This window comes from Quercus robur, chromosome 5, assembly GCF_932294415.1.
Source record: "Quercus robur chromosome 5, dhQueRobu3.1, whole genome shotgun sequence".
NCBI classification, from domain to species: domain Eukaryota; kingdom Viridiplantae; phylum Streptophyta; class Magnoliopsida; order Fagales; family Fagaceae; genus Quercus; species Quercus robur.
This window is the reverse complement of record NC_065538.1, coordinates 69,830,364-69,848,472: the sequence shown is the minus strand read 5'-3', so window position 1 is coordinate 69,848,472 and position 18,109 is coordinate 69,830,364. Positions and strand designations below refer to the sequence as shown.

General features: G+C 36.1%; 1 pseudogene; it reads right to left on the bottom strand.

The window, feature by feature from the left end:
- Window positions 1-17,285, bottom strand: part of LOC126728623 (cellulose synthase-like protein E6) — a 29,142-nt pseudogene extending 11,857 nt beyond the window's left edge.
- Window positions 17,286-18,109: the final 824 nt, after the last annotated feature.

Genomic DNA, 18,109 nt, shown 5'->3' with positions numbered 1-18,109 from the left:
AGGGAAGCAAAAGCAAATATGATTAGGCCAGATCTTTTTTTTTTTTTTTTTTTTTTTTTTTTGACCCCATCACTATCAAATGATTGGTATTATACAAAAGAGAAAATATAGTTATGAGCGCCGCCAATAGAAATAAATCGGTATTTACTTGAGTTACAGAAAATAGATATTCACTTCTTGTACATCATCACTCTTATTGGTAATAGTTTTTTTTTTTTTTTTTTTAGAAAATTATAGGTTATAGTTAATAGGCCATATTAAGATAAAGTTGATTTTATATGCTTCTAGAATCCAAACTCCTAAACATTAATAATCAGCACTTTTCACGTCCTATTATTTTTACAACTCGCTTGGCTACACCATCTACACCTCTTTAAACTCCATTTGATTTTGGGAAAATTAGCTTCCCGACTAAACTAAACTCCATTCAGTAACAATGTAGACACACTTAGGGTCCATTTGGATTGAGCTTATTTTTGCTGAAACTGAAAATTGAAGCTGAAAATACTATAGCGAAATAATTTTTAAATGTGTAAATAGTGCTGTAAGACCCATTTTTAATGAAAAAATTGCTGAAAAGTGTAATTTGTGAGATCCGTGAATAGTGCACAAATACACTATTCACAATTGACTTGTCAACAATTGCGGGTTGAACAAAAAAAAAAAAAAAAAAAAAACACTTGTAAAACGCAAACGCCATTTTAAGTTGAATCCAAACGGGTGCTTAGTATAAGCATGTAGATAAAGGAAATAGCTAGAGCATGAGATTTGACATCTAACAAAAAAAAAAAGGCATATTGGAGTATATGCTTTAATATACCACTATTTACTCTCACTCTGGTCATTAAAGAAAGCTAAACATAGAAAAAGTGCACAATCTGAAATCATTGATAGACTCTTTGTTCGATCTAGCGACACCCATGCTCTCACACGCTTGAATGAGCTTAGAGTATTTGATAATCTCTTTGCCTTCCATAACGAGCTTTCTCTTCAATGCTTCCACATTCACCAATCTCATCAGCCTCCTCGCCTCCATGAATGACATTGCACTATCTTTATCTTTATCATTATCATTATTGTTGTTGTTGCTATCGCTGTTGTGGTAACCATCGCCTCTTGCTTCTCCTCCTCCAATACCACCACCACCACCATTGATGGTGGCAGCAGAATTGCATAGTGTTCTCCTCAAATACACTAAAATCGACAACGTTGCAGCCAAAGATCCATTACCTACTATAATAATAGATCCCAGTCGATCTCGTCGGACCACCACCACTACTCCACCATCGCCTCCACATTTTTTCTTTCTTTCTTTCTAATTTAGTATCAATTTGGTTTCGACAAAATCAACAGCCACAAACTCTTACATCTTACTTCCCAATCAAAGTAAACCCTAATATTGCTTTTCAAAATATTCTCAAAGTTTCTAATAGTAAATAACAAGAAAAAGAAAAAGAAAAAGAAAAGAAAAGAAAAGAAAAACTCTCTATGCTTCTCTTTATTTGGTGGTATTGATTATTTAAATTGTAATTGAAAAATTAAAATTAAAAAAAGAAAAAAAAAGAAGAAGAAGAAGAAGAAGAAGAAGAAGAAGTGGACAGAGAAAAAGTATACAGGCTAGCTTAAACTCCAGCAACGGGAAGGTAGAAGTTGTGAATTGTGAGCAGAAAGCCTTACAACTTTTACAACGGTGGGCTGGGTAGGCCAAGCGATGAGGGAGTAAGGGGGAGAGTGAGGAAGAATGAGAGAGAGAGAGAGAGAGAGAGAGAGAGAGTTTAGGAATTTTGAGTGTTTGATTTTATTGAGAGAGTAAGTCAGAGACCCTAATTTTTGACAAAGTGTTGAAACCTAAAAATTTTGGTGGGAACCCCAAGAGTTTTAGAGGGAATTCAATATATTTTTATTGTGACAAAATTTTGACCTATTATAATAGATTTAAAGCCACTGCAATAGAGAAAAAGTTGGCTAAGGTTTATTATGAAAGGAATATGACTTGTTGTGGCGAAACTCAAGTCCGCCGTAATAGCTCTTTACGGATTTTTCTAATAAAATAATATTTAATACTTCAAATTAATAAAATATAATTTAATAATTAAAAATATATAATTTATTCCTACAAATTAACAAATATATAATTTAATACTTCAAATAACTAAAATAAAACTTAATACTACAATTGTCAATAAAATATAATTTACTAATTAATAACAATGTAGTTAATACTTCTAATTATGTAAATATATTTTAATACTCCAAATTAATTGAGTATAATTTAATAATTAATAAGATTTAATATAATACTTCAAATTAATAAAATATAATTTAACACTACAAATTAATAACATAAAATATATTAATTAATAAAAATATAATTTAATATTACTTTGGAATGACTAAAATACCTCTAAAACTAAAAGAAGGCCAACTTACCTCCATAAACATAGAAAATGACCGAAACACCCCTACCACCCAAAAAATGGCTAAAACACCCCTGAAGTAAGAAAAATAACTGAAATACCTTTGAAGCCTAAAAAAAGACCACAATACCCTTGAATCCTAAGAAAACACCAAAATTGGAGGCCAACTGACCCCTAAGACTAAAAGGAGGCCAACCTACCCCACAAACTCAAAAAATGGCTGAGACATCCCTACCACCCAAAAAATAACTAAAATGCCCCCGAAGCAAGAAAAATAATTTAAATACCATTGAAGCCTATAAAATGACCACAATACCCTTGAATCATAACAAAAAACCAAAATTGGTGGAAATATAATTTAATATTCATTAAAAATGACTGAAATACCCCTAAGACTAAAAGAAGACCAACCTACCCCCACAAACTAAAAAAATGGTTAAGACACACCTACCATCCAAAAAATGCCAGAAATACCTCTAAAGTAAGAGAAATAACTTAAATACCATTGAAGCCCTAAAAAAGACCACAATACCCTTGAATCATAAGAAAATACCCCAATGTTTGGGGGTATTTTGGTCATTTTTAGGTTTTGGGGAGTGTTTCGGTTGTTATAATTAACTAATTAGTAAAAATATAATTAATACTTCCAATTATGTAAATATATTTTAATACTACAAATTAATTTAGTATAATTTAATAACTAATAAGAAGTAATATAATACTTCAAATTAATAAAATATAATTTAACACTACAAATTAATAGAATGAAATATATTAATTAATAAAAATATATTATAATAATTTAATTTAAAAAAAATTAATTGAATTTAATACTTCAAATTAATAAAATATAATTCCTTGCTACGAAATACTAAAATATAATGATAACTAAAAAAAAAAAAAATGTAAGATGAGATTGGAGGACCAAAAAATTAAAATATAATTTAATATTACTTTGGAATGACTAAAATACCCCTAAAACTAAAAGAAGGCCAACTTACCTCCATAACCATAGAAAATGACCGAAACACCCATACCACCCAAAAAATGGCTGAAACACCCCTGAGCAAGAAAATTAGCTAAAATACCTTTGAAGCCTAAAAAAAGACCACAATACCCTTGAATCCTATGAAAACACCAAAATTGGAGGAAATATAATGTATTATTTGGTGAAAACGACTGAAATTCCCCTAAGATTAAAAGTAGGCCAACCTACCCCACAACCACAAAAAATGGCTGAGACACCCCTACCACCCCAAAAATGACTAAAATACCCCCGAAGCAAGAAAAATAATTGAAATACCATTGAAGCCTATAAAAAGACCACAATACTCTTGATTTATAAGAAAAAACCAAAATTGGAAGAAATATAATTCATTATTCATTTAAAAACGACTGAAATACCCCTACGACTAAAAGAAGGCTAACCTACTCGGCAGCTGAAAATGAACCAAATACCCCATATGCATTAAAAATGTCCACTATACACCTTAAGCCAAAAGGTGACCAAAATACCCTGGAAACTTTGAAAAGGACCAAAGTACCCCTAAACTCTAAAAATGGCAAAAAATACACTCTAAGACTAAGAAAATGACCAAAATAACGTAGAAAATGACCAAATACCCCTTATGCATTAAAATATTTTACACATATACATCCTAAGCCTAAAAAATGACCTAAATGCCCTTGGAAATTAAAAAATTATTAAAATATTTAAAGAGTATGAGATCATTTCTTATGTTTTGGGGCGTATTTCGGTCATGCTATAACATTTCTCTAATTTTTCTGTCATTATAACGCTGCCTTCACAAGTTCTTTGATCATTTTATATGCTTTAGGGTGTATCGATTATTTTTTAGGTTCCAAGTGCATTTCAAATAGCTCCAATGATTACGAGGACATTGTGGTTATTTTTTTTTATAGGGTATATTGGTCATATTTTACTCATCGAGGGGTATTTTGGTCTTTTCAAAACATAGGGGGATATTTATGGTCAGTTTCTATGTTTCGGGGGGTATTATGATAATTCTATGTGCTTTTTTGGGGAGGGGGTTCGGTCATTTTTTAAAGTTTGGAAAGTGTTTCGGTCATTATTTAGGTTTCAAAGGTAAATCGGTCTTATGTTTGTTTGTTTGTTTGGTGCATTGTTCTTTCTTTCGATATCGGGTGTATTTTGGACATTTTTTGTGGTTACGAGGGCATTGTGGCCATTTTTTCGATTTATAGGTCTATTTAGGTATTCTTCAAGTAATCGAGAAGTTTCCACCCTTTTCAGGCATGGGGGGTACTTTTGTCATTTTCTAGCTTTTAGGAGGTATTTCGGTCATTTCGATGTTTTGGGGATATTTTGGTAATTTTTTATGTTTCAGGGGTGTATCAATCTTTTTCTGGGTGTCTGATGTGTTTTGGACATTTTTTTTTTTTATCTTTCTAGGGGAATTTTGGTCATTTACCAACTTATAGGGGTATTTTGGTCTTATTTAGGTAATCGAGGGTATTTTCGCTAGTTTTAGGTACAAGGGGTGCTTGGGTCATTTCTGATGTTTTGGGGGTATTTTAGTCATTTATTAGATTTCGAGGGTATATTGGTCTTTTTCTAAGTATCAGGGGTGTTTTTGCTCTTGTTCGATGTTTTGGAGGGTATTTTGGTCTTTTTCTAGGTTTAAGGGAGTACTGGTCATTTGTTAATTAACAAATCCCTATAGGTGACCTATCCTAGCGATTTTGGAGCGTTGGGATAGGTCTTTATCCATTCCTTTATGGAGTGATCCTATCCTAGCACTTTTGGAGCGCTGCAATAGGTGGACCTTGTTCCAGTACTTCCAAAAGCCCTGGGATAGGTCTCTCTCCATAACGGAATGGAGTGATCCTATCTCAGCGCTTTTGGAGTGCTGAAATAGGTGGACCCTATTCTAGCGCTTCAAAAAGTGCTGGGATAGGTCTCTCTAAATAAGAGAATGGAGTGATTCTATCCCAGCGCTTTCGGAGCACTGGAATAGGTGGACCTTATTCTAGCGCTTCTAAAAGCACCGGGATAGGTCTTTCCTATAAGGGAAATTGGTAACCTCATTCTAGCATAATATAGCTTCCTATACCAGCGTTTTGGAAAACCGCCGCTATAGGCCTCTTATTGCAGCGATTTGTAAAGCGCCAGTTTTGAGCTATCGTAATAGGGTTTCCTATACTAGTGGTTTCAAAAAGCATTGGTACAAGCTTCTATATTACGGTGGTTTTTAAAAGCGCCTGAAAAAAACGCTGGGACAGGACAATTTTTTTGTAGTGTAAATTGTAATCAGCTGCGTTCTTATTTTCAAGGCATTTCAATAAACTAAAAATATTAGATAGTATGATTTTGAATAAAGTAAAATCACATAACAAAATAGATACGATCATTTTTAATATGAGTCTGTAAAGTTATGATTTACAACTATGTTTTATGTTGGCTTTATTCCATAACAAAAAGTGTTTTAATTGCTTTAATTTATTTTCTTGTATTTTGTGGGATCTTATTGTATTGGGTTTAGAATTAAGTTGGTGAAGACTCAAGCTTAATTGAAGACTAGTGCATTTCACGACTAACTCGCGAGAAGTTCTCGAGAAGGGTTCCCGTGAAAAGGGCATGTAAGAAGCACATGACTGGAAGTTGAAGAGTCTACCAGGCTATCAATTTCACGTGTATTTCGTTGGTAAGGCCTTCCTGCGAGATACCCTTAAGACTCTCTGCCTGGAGGATTTTTAAGTGTGACTTTCTTACCCTTCACCCATACTATATATACCATCATTACCCACAAATTGTAAGAGGGCGATTCAGAGAGAAAAATCCTAGATAGGTTTTCTACAACATGCACACCCATCTTTTAGAGAGAGAGAGCTACCCATCCTTAGTGAGAAATCATTGTAACTTCTTATCCTTTCCTCTCCCATTGTCATACTTTGAGAGGAGATTTGTACCCAAACACAACCCACACCTATTCAAAGTGTAGAAAGTGTTTTGGAGTTTAGGAAGTTTTAAGGAATTACCAAAAGAGTCCGGTGAGGCTTAGCGGATGCAATTAGGCGTATTGTGGAATCCGGAAAGCTAGACAAGACACGATTCCGAGAAGCCTTGTTGGAGTAGGAGCTTGGAGGGCTTAGGTACATTGAGTGGATGAGGCTTGGAGGGTCTCTTACTATTCGTGTATCCTAACTTATTGTCTAGTGGATCGATTTACCGCTTGGAGGGCGGCAGAGAGGTTTTTTGCAGAGTTTTTTAGTTTCCTCTTCGATGAGATTTGGCGGATGCAATCGGGCGTATTGTGGGATCCGGAAAACTAGACAAGACACAATTTCGAGAAGCCTTGTTGGAGTAAGAGCTTGGAACGCTTATGTACATTGAGTAGATTAGGCTTGGAGGGTCTCTTGCTATTCATGTATCCTGATAGGACATATGTGTTTCACATGTTAAGAACATATGTCATGATTTTATGTAATTGGCTTATCCTTTGACAAAAGACACTTTACTTGTATTTGGGTAGATTTAGGATGTTTTAAATATTTCAAGAAACCTTGTTTCAAGATCATGTATTGAAGCTTTCAAGTCTGTTTACGAAAACAAGTTCAGAGTGTAAAATCATTAAAGCTCGACTGCTAGTCGACAACTACATCTATCGAGCTTAAGGAAGCTGTTCTTCATTCGGTGTGCTCGACACTTGCTCGACACCTACTATCTGTCGAGGTTTAAGATTTTCAGAATTTCAATATGATTTTCTTGGGATCCATGAATACGTCTTTGGGCCCTCTTTTTTTCTAAACCTAGACATATAAAAGGATCAGTTTAAGGGCCGTCAAACAGTTTACAAGTTGCACAAACTTTGAGCAAACTCTGCTCAAGAAAATTGTGACCGGAGACGAAGTTCTTGCCCTAGTTCATCTCTTTCTCTTGAAGAAGTTACTGTGTATGTGCACCGTAGGGTTTTTTGACCAAGCATCTTCGTGATCTTCATCATGTGGATGAACTGAAGAACTTTGCAACCAACGACCTTCTTAGTTGGTGATTGAAGTCGCGTACTGGGATCCGCGCAATTGGTTAGTCACGTACTGGGAGTCATGCATCTGAAAGGGAAACTGTCACTACAGAACAAGTTCAATTGGGTATCGGGGTAAGGGTTCAACTGTAGGTTGGTAAGGTATTTGGATTCCTTTACTTGTAACCGCTTATTGTGACAATAGTGAAGTTTCGGGAGTGGTGACCTGAAAATCACCCGGTGGGGTTTTTACCATTAGGTTTTCCCCATTCGTAAACAAATCACCGTATCTTCTATTTTCCGCTGCACATTTAGTTTATTGGTGATTTGTTTGTGCTACCACGCATTTGCATGATAAATTGATTAATTAATAACTTAACTAATTAATTAATTAATTTCTATCATAAGGGGTCATTCAGTTTGTGGCCTATCATATCCCAACTTATTGTCTAGTGGATCAATTTACCGCTTAGAGTGCGACGAAGAGGTTTTTCGCAGAGTTCTTCGGTTTCCTCTTCGATAACACATCGTCGTGTTATTTTGTGTTTGTATCTCTCTTCCCTTATTCTTGTGCTTTACTTTTATTATTTGTTGTTCATGTTTATGCACTAGAGTAGTTATCGGTTTATTACGCTTTATTTACTTTTGTTTTGCACTTAGATAAGTTAAAGTAAAAATAATCTTGCTGTAATTTTTAATTGGGGGTCTAAATAAGTTCTTGTGTTTTTACACATTTTCGAGCTTTCAGAGTCTTTTGAGGACCCTAAAGTTTTGAGTCTAAAACTTGGTTGTTATTGTAGTTGTTTTATTCCCTTCAATTTCTCTTGGTCATGCTGTTCTCGAAAATTTGATGTTAACAGGTGAGAGTCTGAGGGATATATATTACAATAAATATTGAGTAATGCTACTGAAAGTTCAAATAGTGTATAAAACACCCTTGAATGTTTAGATCCCCAATAACAAAAATACCAATTCAAGCTTTGACAAACAATAAGTGTGCGGAAAATGAACACAAGATATAAACAGAATTGATAAACAATCTAAGCCAATTAAAATCACATCCACAGCAGAAAATAAAAGGTAAAGATTGAGGGAAGAGAAATACAAATACAAGGACAACACAACGATGTGTTATTGAAGAGGAAATCGAAACCCTCGACGTAAAACCTCTCCGCCACCCTCCAAGCGGTAAGTAATCCACTAGAAAATGTAGTTGGGATACATGAACAACAATAGACCCTCCAAGCCTAATTTACCCAGTGTACTTAAGCCCTCCAAGCTTCTTGCTCTAACGAGGTTGCTCCGAACCTATTTCTTTTCTAGTTTCCCGGATTCCGTTACTTGACCATAGCATTAACCAATATGAAATTGGTTCCTTCCTAACTACTTCCTAGAACATCAAACAGCCCTCTCACAGAAATGGATATGATGAGAAAAAGTTTTGGTAAAAGGCCTCTCAAAGATTAGCAATGGAGAGGAAGAGAGTAGAGAAATTTGAAGAGTTTCTTTTGTGAAGATTGTGGATGAATCAATCTTGTTTTACTCTAGGGTTTCTCTCTCAAAATTCTCTTACTTTCGTGAGTATGAGGCGTATTTATACTTGGGTGAGAATGGAATGTGAAAAGTCAGGTTTTTCAAAACAGGGCTGGCTTGCAGCGTGGCCTCGCGGCTTGACTGAGTCACGAAATCTAGCTGTGAGATAACTGAACGGCCAATTGTTCTATTTTGTCTTGTAGTGCTCCAGCTAGCATGACGCTTCAACTTCTGGCATGTCTGGCACGCGTGTAGCTTCTAGCGGCTTGCAGCTGCGAGTCACCCGCGAGATTTAGTCGTGAGTCTCTATTTTTCTTGCACACTCTTGAGCATTTCTTCACACTATCTTATTCACTACCCTTACAAAAATCTCACCTAAATACAGGGTTACTAATTGTTGAAATACAAGCAAATTTGGCACAGAATAAAGCCAACAAGATGGTTGATTAAATTCAACCTTACAATCTCCCCCTTTGGCTATTCTGTGACAAAACTCTAAAACAGACTCTAGACTTAACATGTGAGTTGGGAATAGTTGAACATAACTCACACACACCTAACTCTAGAAACTATGAAGTTTTTGAATCATATGAACATGAATCTCCTGAAACATAACAATACACCATGATCGTTGTATGCAGAAAAGCATGAAATGCATATGAAGCAGGCATGATGTGATCAAGCAAAGATGGAGTAAAGAAACAAACCATGGCTTGATCAAACAATTAATCACTACAAGGTAGTGACCACAATGCTCATTTACACTTGGAATGAATACTTGGACATACAAGCTAACAAAAACAATGCAAGTCACTTGTATCCCCAACACTCAACCAATGCATAATACACTAAGTATGTGCATCTAGGAACAATCCTACAAGGGCACAAGAGTGATAGTGCTTAACAAGAAAATACATGACATTTAGTTAGAAGTACTGATTTAACAAAGCATAAAGGCTGCATAAAGCAAGGTACAGACCATAAAGCTTATAGAATGAAAAGAAACCCTAAAAGCTTACAAAAGCAACATGGGTACAAACCACATTATATACTGAAAAACATTATCAATATATAAAAAGTAACAAAGTTTCAAAACCATCCATGAGTTATGAGTTTGAACCAAACATAAACCATAACCATAGTGTATCAAATCCATAGTAACAACAATTATCCAAACTATAATACTATAACCATAAACATTAACCAAGTAAACAAGATAAACATAGTTTTTTACTGCTCCCCCTCAAATTAGTACTCCCCTTCAAAGGTTGCTTTAAAAAAAACTTCTCCCCCTTTTTGACTGGAATGGCCAAAAGGTCACTACTCATGATGTGTGGTGATGCTGTCAAATTTTGCTGTGAGAACATTAAGTTGGTCCTGCATGGCTGCTATCCTCTCAGACTGCTCGGTTTGGACCTCTTTGAGCCTATCAAGTCTATCCAAGATGACCTAAAATGCATTTGGAGGTATATCTGAAGAAGTTGATGCTCTAGTCTTTTTGCCTTTCCTTTTGGGTGTTGAAGTTGATGCTTGACCTGCTGCCTCTGCCTTAGTCTCCATTGGGACGCCTTCTCCTTCATCACCTTCATCTTCTTCACCTAGAAGATGAACACTTATCCTCTTGAAGGTTTGCTTGTTAATTGCTAAAGGTGTAGACATGGGACTGATGTCTTGAGGGATTGCAACACCCTTCTTTCTGAAAATCCTCATGAGTAGGCTAGAAAAGATCAGTTTAGGCCTAGAAGTGGTTCTAGTCTCATCCACAATAGTATCAAATATGTGGGAGCTGATATCAATGAATGCTTTTTCCTTGAGCTCCATCAGAAAAATAGTTTTGGCATTGTTAATTGTAGTCAACTTCTTTATAGGATACAGGTTAAACATCATGATAATAGTGAGACACCTCATGTCCACTGGAAAGGTTATGGTATTAAGGCATTTCCCTTCTGTTTGTCCACCAATCCTCTACTGTATAGTTTCTATAGAAAACATCCTATCCTTATAGTTGATGGAACTCATGATCTTCTAACCCCTCAAGACCTAACACATCATCAATGTCTTGTGCATCTAAGGTGAATTTTGTTCCTATAACCCGGCAGCTCAACTCTTCTTCCCTTATCACAGCATTGGAGTAAAACTCCCTAATTAGGGGTTCACACACAACTGGTAAATCACTTAGCAGCTTTTCCCATCCTCTCCCCTCAAAACAACTAGGGATAAAGGTGTCTCTCAAATCCTCCAAATCCACATACCTTTCTTGCATGATTCCTGCCTTTAAGAAAAAAATTCTTGTATCTCTCAAAATGGGAAACAGACCTAAACAGATTATGGTCCATTTTCATTCTCTTATTTGCTTTCTTGGTAGGTGTTTTCTTCTTTGGGAATGAAGGAGTCATCTATAGACAAGCAGAAAAGGCCACAACAACAAAGCACAGTACATGTATAAAAAAAATTAGTACTCTGTTAGTGTCATAAAGAGATAAGAGTAGAGTAACAAGACCAAAGATGGCTTAAAGGCAGGTAAAGAGGAAATGGCTCAAATCATAAACCAACAACTCAAATGAGTGTACCCATTGGTAGATACTCAAGACCAAACAACATTTTGGAGAAAAGTTCTAAAGATGCATAGAATAACATCACACGGGGCAAACATATGTCAATGAGACATATCTTGATGAGAATGAGATGACACAAAATACTCAAGACAGAAGCACACACAAGATATACAAACACATAATCAAATCAATATATCCCAACAAACAAAACTCAATTATTTTGAAACAACAAACCAAAGTAAGATCAAACAAAATGGGTATAAGTCTATCAACAAACCCTAAGCTTAGAGTAAGACAAATGATAATGAACAAATCTAGCAACCTAAACAAGTTCATATAAACCAAGATCCTCAACACGCCATACAAGGACAGAGCTCAACACCGAATCACTAACCCAATGCAAATTAGAAAATCAACTCATAGAATCAAGAGGGAAATGCTCAAATCAAGAAATATTGAGTGAGAAAGTGAGAACCCATACCTTTTTCTTGAAGATTTTGAGTTGAAATGAAGCAAAAATGGATTTGGTAGAGAGTGACATAGAGTGTTTGGGTTAGTTTCAGTCGAAAGAGAAAGTGAACAATCACAAAAAGTTCGAGGAAAAATTGAAAAAGATTTTAAAAAACTGCCCTTACTGTGCAAAACACGCGTTTTTCGTGACTGAGATAAGTCGCCAACATCACCTGCCAAAAACACTTCAATTCAAAAGTTTTGAAAATTTTGCTAAGTGTTTTTCACGACTAGAAGTCTCATTCACAAGGGTGTCACGAGTTGAGCTGCGAAAATCTCTGTGTACCCCTCACGACTGGACCTTCTACTCGCAAACAAGTCGTCAAAACTGACCCGCGAGCTCGTGATTGTGGCATGTGACTTGATTGACCCGTAACTGAGTCGCCAAAATAGGGCAACACTGTTTTTGAAATTTTCAGTTTTTGTGAGAACAAAATACTTTCCAAAACCAACTAAAACGCTCAAAAAATCTTTTTGTGTTTGAATCAACAAAGATTGAGCATTTGAAAACACATTTTATCAAGTACAATCACACAAATGAATTTGGTATTCATTGAATATAAACTTGTGTATTGTGTGTGGATATCAACAATGAGATAGTCCTTAGTCTAATGTGAAGTTTCAAGGATCAATTCAACCAAGGCATACACAATTAGCACTAGATTATGTGACCCATCTCAATTATAGAAGTATGCATATATGACCTCCCACAAGACTTGATTACATAATTTGTAACTTTACATTTTCCTCTACTTTCAATCATAACATTTGATCTTTTTGATCCTATTGAAACAATCACCTCTCATTGTGAGAATGATATTTGATATTTCAACTTGATGAGATAGCCTTTGGCTTTTTGAACAATCATACACTTTATTTTTGGTCGCTTTCCCTTTTTCCTAGTCGAATACTAGTATGTGCGATAGGCTTTTGCAGCTCAATATCTTTTTACATTTGGAGATTTACATTTGGTCAGCTCTTTTTAGCAAAAAAAATAATAATAATAAAATAAAGAGTAGGAAGATATATAGCCACAAGTCTATGCATGTCTCAAGATCAATATAACCATTCACTAATCATTCATGACAAGTTTGAAGATCTATTTACAACAGTCACATAGATTTCAAGATTTCTTCCACAGTGATAAGAGTGCAAAGGAACAAGTTACACTCGTAAATGCACAAGGCCATTAGCACAAAGGTACACGGCAAAATAAGTTTTGAGACAAAACTCAACAATGTCGATCAAACTTTTTGATTTTCTACTTTTTATGTGGTTTTTGGATCTTTTGACACAAGATAAGGAAAAGATTGATCAAAAGCAACATTAAAAAAATTTTGAATGATAGAATGCAAAAACAAACAAACAAATTTCAACCCACACAATTAATAAGCAAACAACCAAACAAAGTCACAAAGTATAGGAAGTATTGATGCATGAACATGTTATAATACTTATGCATGAGTACCCTTTTTTACCCACACGTCACTTGTGTTTGGGTGATTTCCTTATAGGATTAGGTACGAGATTTAGGGCTTTCAAACCTTCGTGCAAAGCTTTCAAAGCAGTTGGTGAAAGCACCAATTATCTTTATTACGTCCATTTGGGATCACCACTTTGATCTCTTGATGGTTCACTAGCCCAATTTCTCCTATCATTTCTAGGTCCTCGTGACTTTGGAGCAGTTGCACTATTCAATGCTCTCAGCTTTTGACAATTTGGTCGAGTATGCCTTTGAAGTCCGCGGTGATGACACACATAGTTTGATCTAGGACCTCTTTGTGGTCGTGAACGAGACTTGGCTCGGGATTCAGACCTGCCCACAGATTGATTACAAGGGTTGTTCAACATCCGTTGGTTCTCCACATTCCTCTTCTCCTCCATCTTGGACTTCTCAACAGTAGGGTCAACTTCAAATGGCTCCTTGGCCTTTATAAACTTCACTTCTTTGGTGATATTGCCAGATGGGCTACTCCCTCCGGTATATCCCAACTCGGATTTGTCTGAAAAATGTTTTTGAGATGAAATAACATCATCTAGCTTCTTGGTGGAGACCCTCTCTATCTTAGCATTTGCTTGAACAATCTCTTGCTCAAGAAATCTCACTTTTGTGTAGGCTTCTGACAGCTCACCATTCAGTGTCTTTATCTCACATTTGACCTCCTTGTAGCGAATTAGGAGACTTTTATAGTCCTCTTCTGCCTTCTTCATCTTTCTCATAGCTGCCTTGACCGCCCTTGTGCACTCACCCGACTTCTCTAAGAATGAGTTATAATTTTTCTTGAAGATTGGCTGTGCTTTCATCTTCTTCAGCATCTGATTCTTCAACAACTGCCAGTTATTTTTCATCACTATGTTCTCTAAGTTCTCGTACAAACAAATTCAATTCGTCTGAAGACTCAACATGGGCAATAGTCATAAAAGCAGAATAATTCCCTTCTTCGTCACTGCTTTCCTCAGAATCTGAGTTGGATGAATCTGAGTCACTCAGTGTTGTGGCATGCACCTTGCCTTTCGATTTCAAATAATTCGGACATTCTTTCTTAAAGTGTTCATACCCGTTGCATTCAAAACAAGTGACACCTTGTGTAGATTGGGATTCTTTTCCATATTTCTTTTTGAATTCCCTTTTCTCCCTTCCTAAACTTTGGAATTTCCCTTTATCACCAAATTTACCATTATTCTTGAATTTCAAGAATTTTCAAAAAAATTTCACAATGTATGCAACATCTTTGTCAACCACATCCTCATCCGATGAGTCATGAACTTTCAACTTCTCATTAATGGTCTTAAGAGCAAGAGATTTGCTCTTCCGTTGAGTGGGTAGCGACATTTCATAAGTCTGAAGAGAACCAATCAGCTCTTGGACTTTGATGTCATCAAGGTCGTTACTCTCTTCAATCGCTGTCACTTTGGCACGAAAACTTTCCGACAATGACCGAAGGATCTTCCTTACTATTTTAGAATCCTTCGTTTTCTCCCCTAAATTGAACTTTCTAACAATCACCTCATTCAGCTTGCTATAGAAAGAGTCAAAGGACTCATCTTCACTCATTTTGAGCTCCTCAAACCGAGTGGTCAGTATCTGTAGCTTGGTGTCTTTCACTTTCTTTGTGCCTTCGTAGGTGGTCTCCAATATCACCCATGCTTCTTTGGCAATGGTAATGTGAGAAATCCTGTGAAACTCATCTGAAGACACACCACAGAAAATCGCATTAAGTGCTTTACTGTTAGCATTAGATGCGGCAAGTGATGCCTTATCCCATGTGGATTTGGCTTCCTCAGGCCTGGTCCAACCTATATCAACAACATCTCAAACTAATTCATCAATGAAATATAAAAATGCTCTCATGCGGACCTTCCAAAAAGCATAATTACTACCATCAAAATATGGAGGTGCATTTAGGGATTGAGACCGGTCCATCTCAATATGGGGTCAAGGATCACACTATGGTAATGAAACCAATAAAAGTGTACCTGTTCTGATACCAATTGAAAGTTCAAATGATATATAAAACACCTTCAACGTTTAAACCCCCAATAACAAAAACACCAATTCAAGCTTTATGACAAACAATAAGTGTGCGGAAAATGAACACAAGCTATAAACAGAATTGGTAAACAATCTAAGTCAATTAAAATCATATCCACAGTAGAAAATAAAAGGCAAAGATTGAGGAAAGAGAGATGCAAACACAAGGACAACACAATGATGTGTTATCGAAGAGAAAACCGAAGCCCTCGGTGTAAAACCTCTCCGCCGCCCTCCAAGCGGTAAGTAATCCACTAGAAAATATAGTTTGGATACATGAACAGTAATAGACCCTCCACGCATAATCTACCCAGTGTACCTAAGCCTTCCAAGCTTCTTGCTCCAATGAGATTGCTTCGAACCTATTTCTTTTCTAGCTTCCCGAATTCCGCTACTTGACCATAGCATCAACGAATGTGAAATTGGTTCCTTCCTAACTGCTTCCTAGAATACCAAACAGCCCTCTCACAGATATGGATATGGTGAGAAAATATTTTGGTAAAAGGCTTCTCAAGGATTTAACAATGGAGAGGAAGAGAGTAAAGGAATTTGAAGAGTCTCTTTTGTGATGATTGTGGATGAAACAATCTTGTTTTACTCTAGGGTTTCTCTCTCAAAATTCTCTCTGGAAGCTCTCTTACTTTTGTGGGTATGAGGGGTATTTATACTTGGGTGAGAATGGAATGTGAAGAGTCAGGTTTTTTAAAACATTGCTGGCTCGCTGCTTGGCCTCGCGGCTTAACTGAGTCGTGAGATCCAGCCGCGAGATAACTGAACAGCCAGTTGTCTTATTTTGTCCTGTAGTACTCCAGCTAGCATGACGCTTCAACTTCTGGCATGTCTGGCACGTGTGCAGCTTCTAGCGGCTTGCAACCGTGAGTCACCCACGAGTCTCTGCTTTTCTTGCACACTCTTAAGCATTTCTTCACACTATCTTACTCATTACTCTTACAAAAATCTCACCTAAATACAGAGTTACTAATTGCTGAAATATAAGCAAATTTAGCACAGAATAAAGTCAACAAAATGGTTGAATAAATTCAACCTTACAGCTACCGTCACAAATTTAATAACAATAACAAGGTGGATACCCTAACGGAGTTCCCCTAATAGGCTTCCCAAGTGGCTTAGCTACTGTGTGGAAATTAGCCTCCCGCAATCTTGGTTCTACTCTGAACTTTTTGCAGAATGGAAGCCAAATCTTGGAGAAACATGAGGCCTCCTGCAGCATAGCATTAAATGTCAAAACTGAACCACCATCGTGCGATATATAAACACTTAGCTTCTCAAGTGGATAGCCATAAGCCATGACTGATAGGACTATGTTAATCACCATAACTGGTGGTTCTATCATGGGATCTTCAGTGCAAACGAATATGTCTATGCCTGGAAAAGCCTTTTGGTATCTGTTTATTATATATACAATCACACTCAGCAAAAAAAGTGTAAACACACAAACGCATACATAGATTATGAAGTTTGTATGCAATACACATGTACATACACATATTATAGCAAGCTTGTTAGCATGATAAATATGTACATGCACATATTAGCTAAGCATGTGAAATAGAGAGATATACCTGTGAGAGAGGTGATCTTTGAAAGTGTTAAGATAGATTGGGTTCCATTGGACAACCGTAGTGACAAACCAATAAAAACAAAACTGGAGCTCTGAGAAAAAACAATCCCATCCAATTAAAAGCGAATAGAATTGGAAGAAGAAGACTATCATCTTTTGCCTTGTACAAATAATCATTGGTTTATGATTTTTGTGAAATTGGCTCCTGGCTTAAAAGGTTTAGGCTTAAAAGGTTTGGTGAAATTACTCTCTTGTCCCTTGCCGTCGCCTACTTCATCCCAATTCCCAAGCCATTGCCTTGCCTCCCTTGCTATCACCATTCCCTCGTGACTCTCTGTGATTGTGCCCAGGTAAAGTTTTTCGGAATCCTTACTCTCCATAATAGTTTTTTGGGTCCTGTCTTTTGCTAGTTCTGTTGCCATGTTCTGAGTTTTTCGTTCTCTGTCAATTTGATATCTAATGATCTTGATTTGTATGTTTTGGAAAAATGTGAGGATAAGAAGATTGAACTATTTCGTTTACTGGTTGTTGAACTAGAACAAAAATTTCATTCAGTTAAGTTGCTTAAATTTTGATTTTCATTCCTAAAGTTTAAAAAATTCTTGTTTTTTGTCTCTAAATTATTAAAAATGTTACATCTGTCTTTCGGTCCATTCTCGGTAGTTTTTATTATTCTACCTATCGAATTAGGTGACATTATTTTTAAATTTTAACCTTAGACAATTTGACACGTACGCCTGACCTACCCGATAGAGTGATGACAAACATTTTGATTCTTCCTGTTGTTCTAAACCCATTTGATTAAAAGGAGATACAAATTAATATAATCCGATCAATTTCTATTATTACTCTAAAATCACTAATAAATTAATATATGGTTTTGTAACTTTTGTCAAATGCAAACGCATTTCTTAGCCAGCAAAAGTTTTAAAATTTGTATAAAGTAAGGAAGTTAATACCGTACCGATACTGGCTGT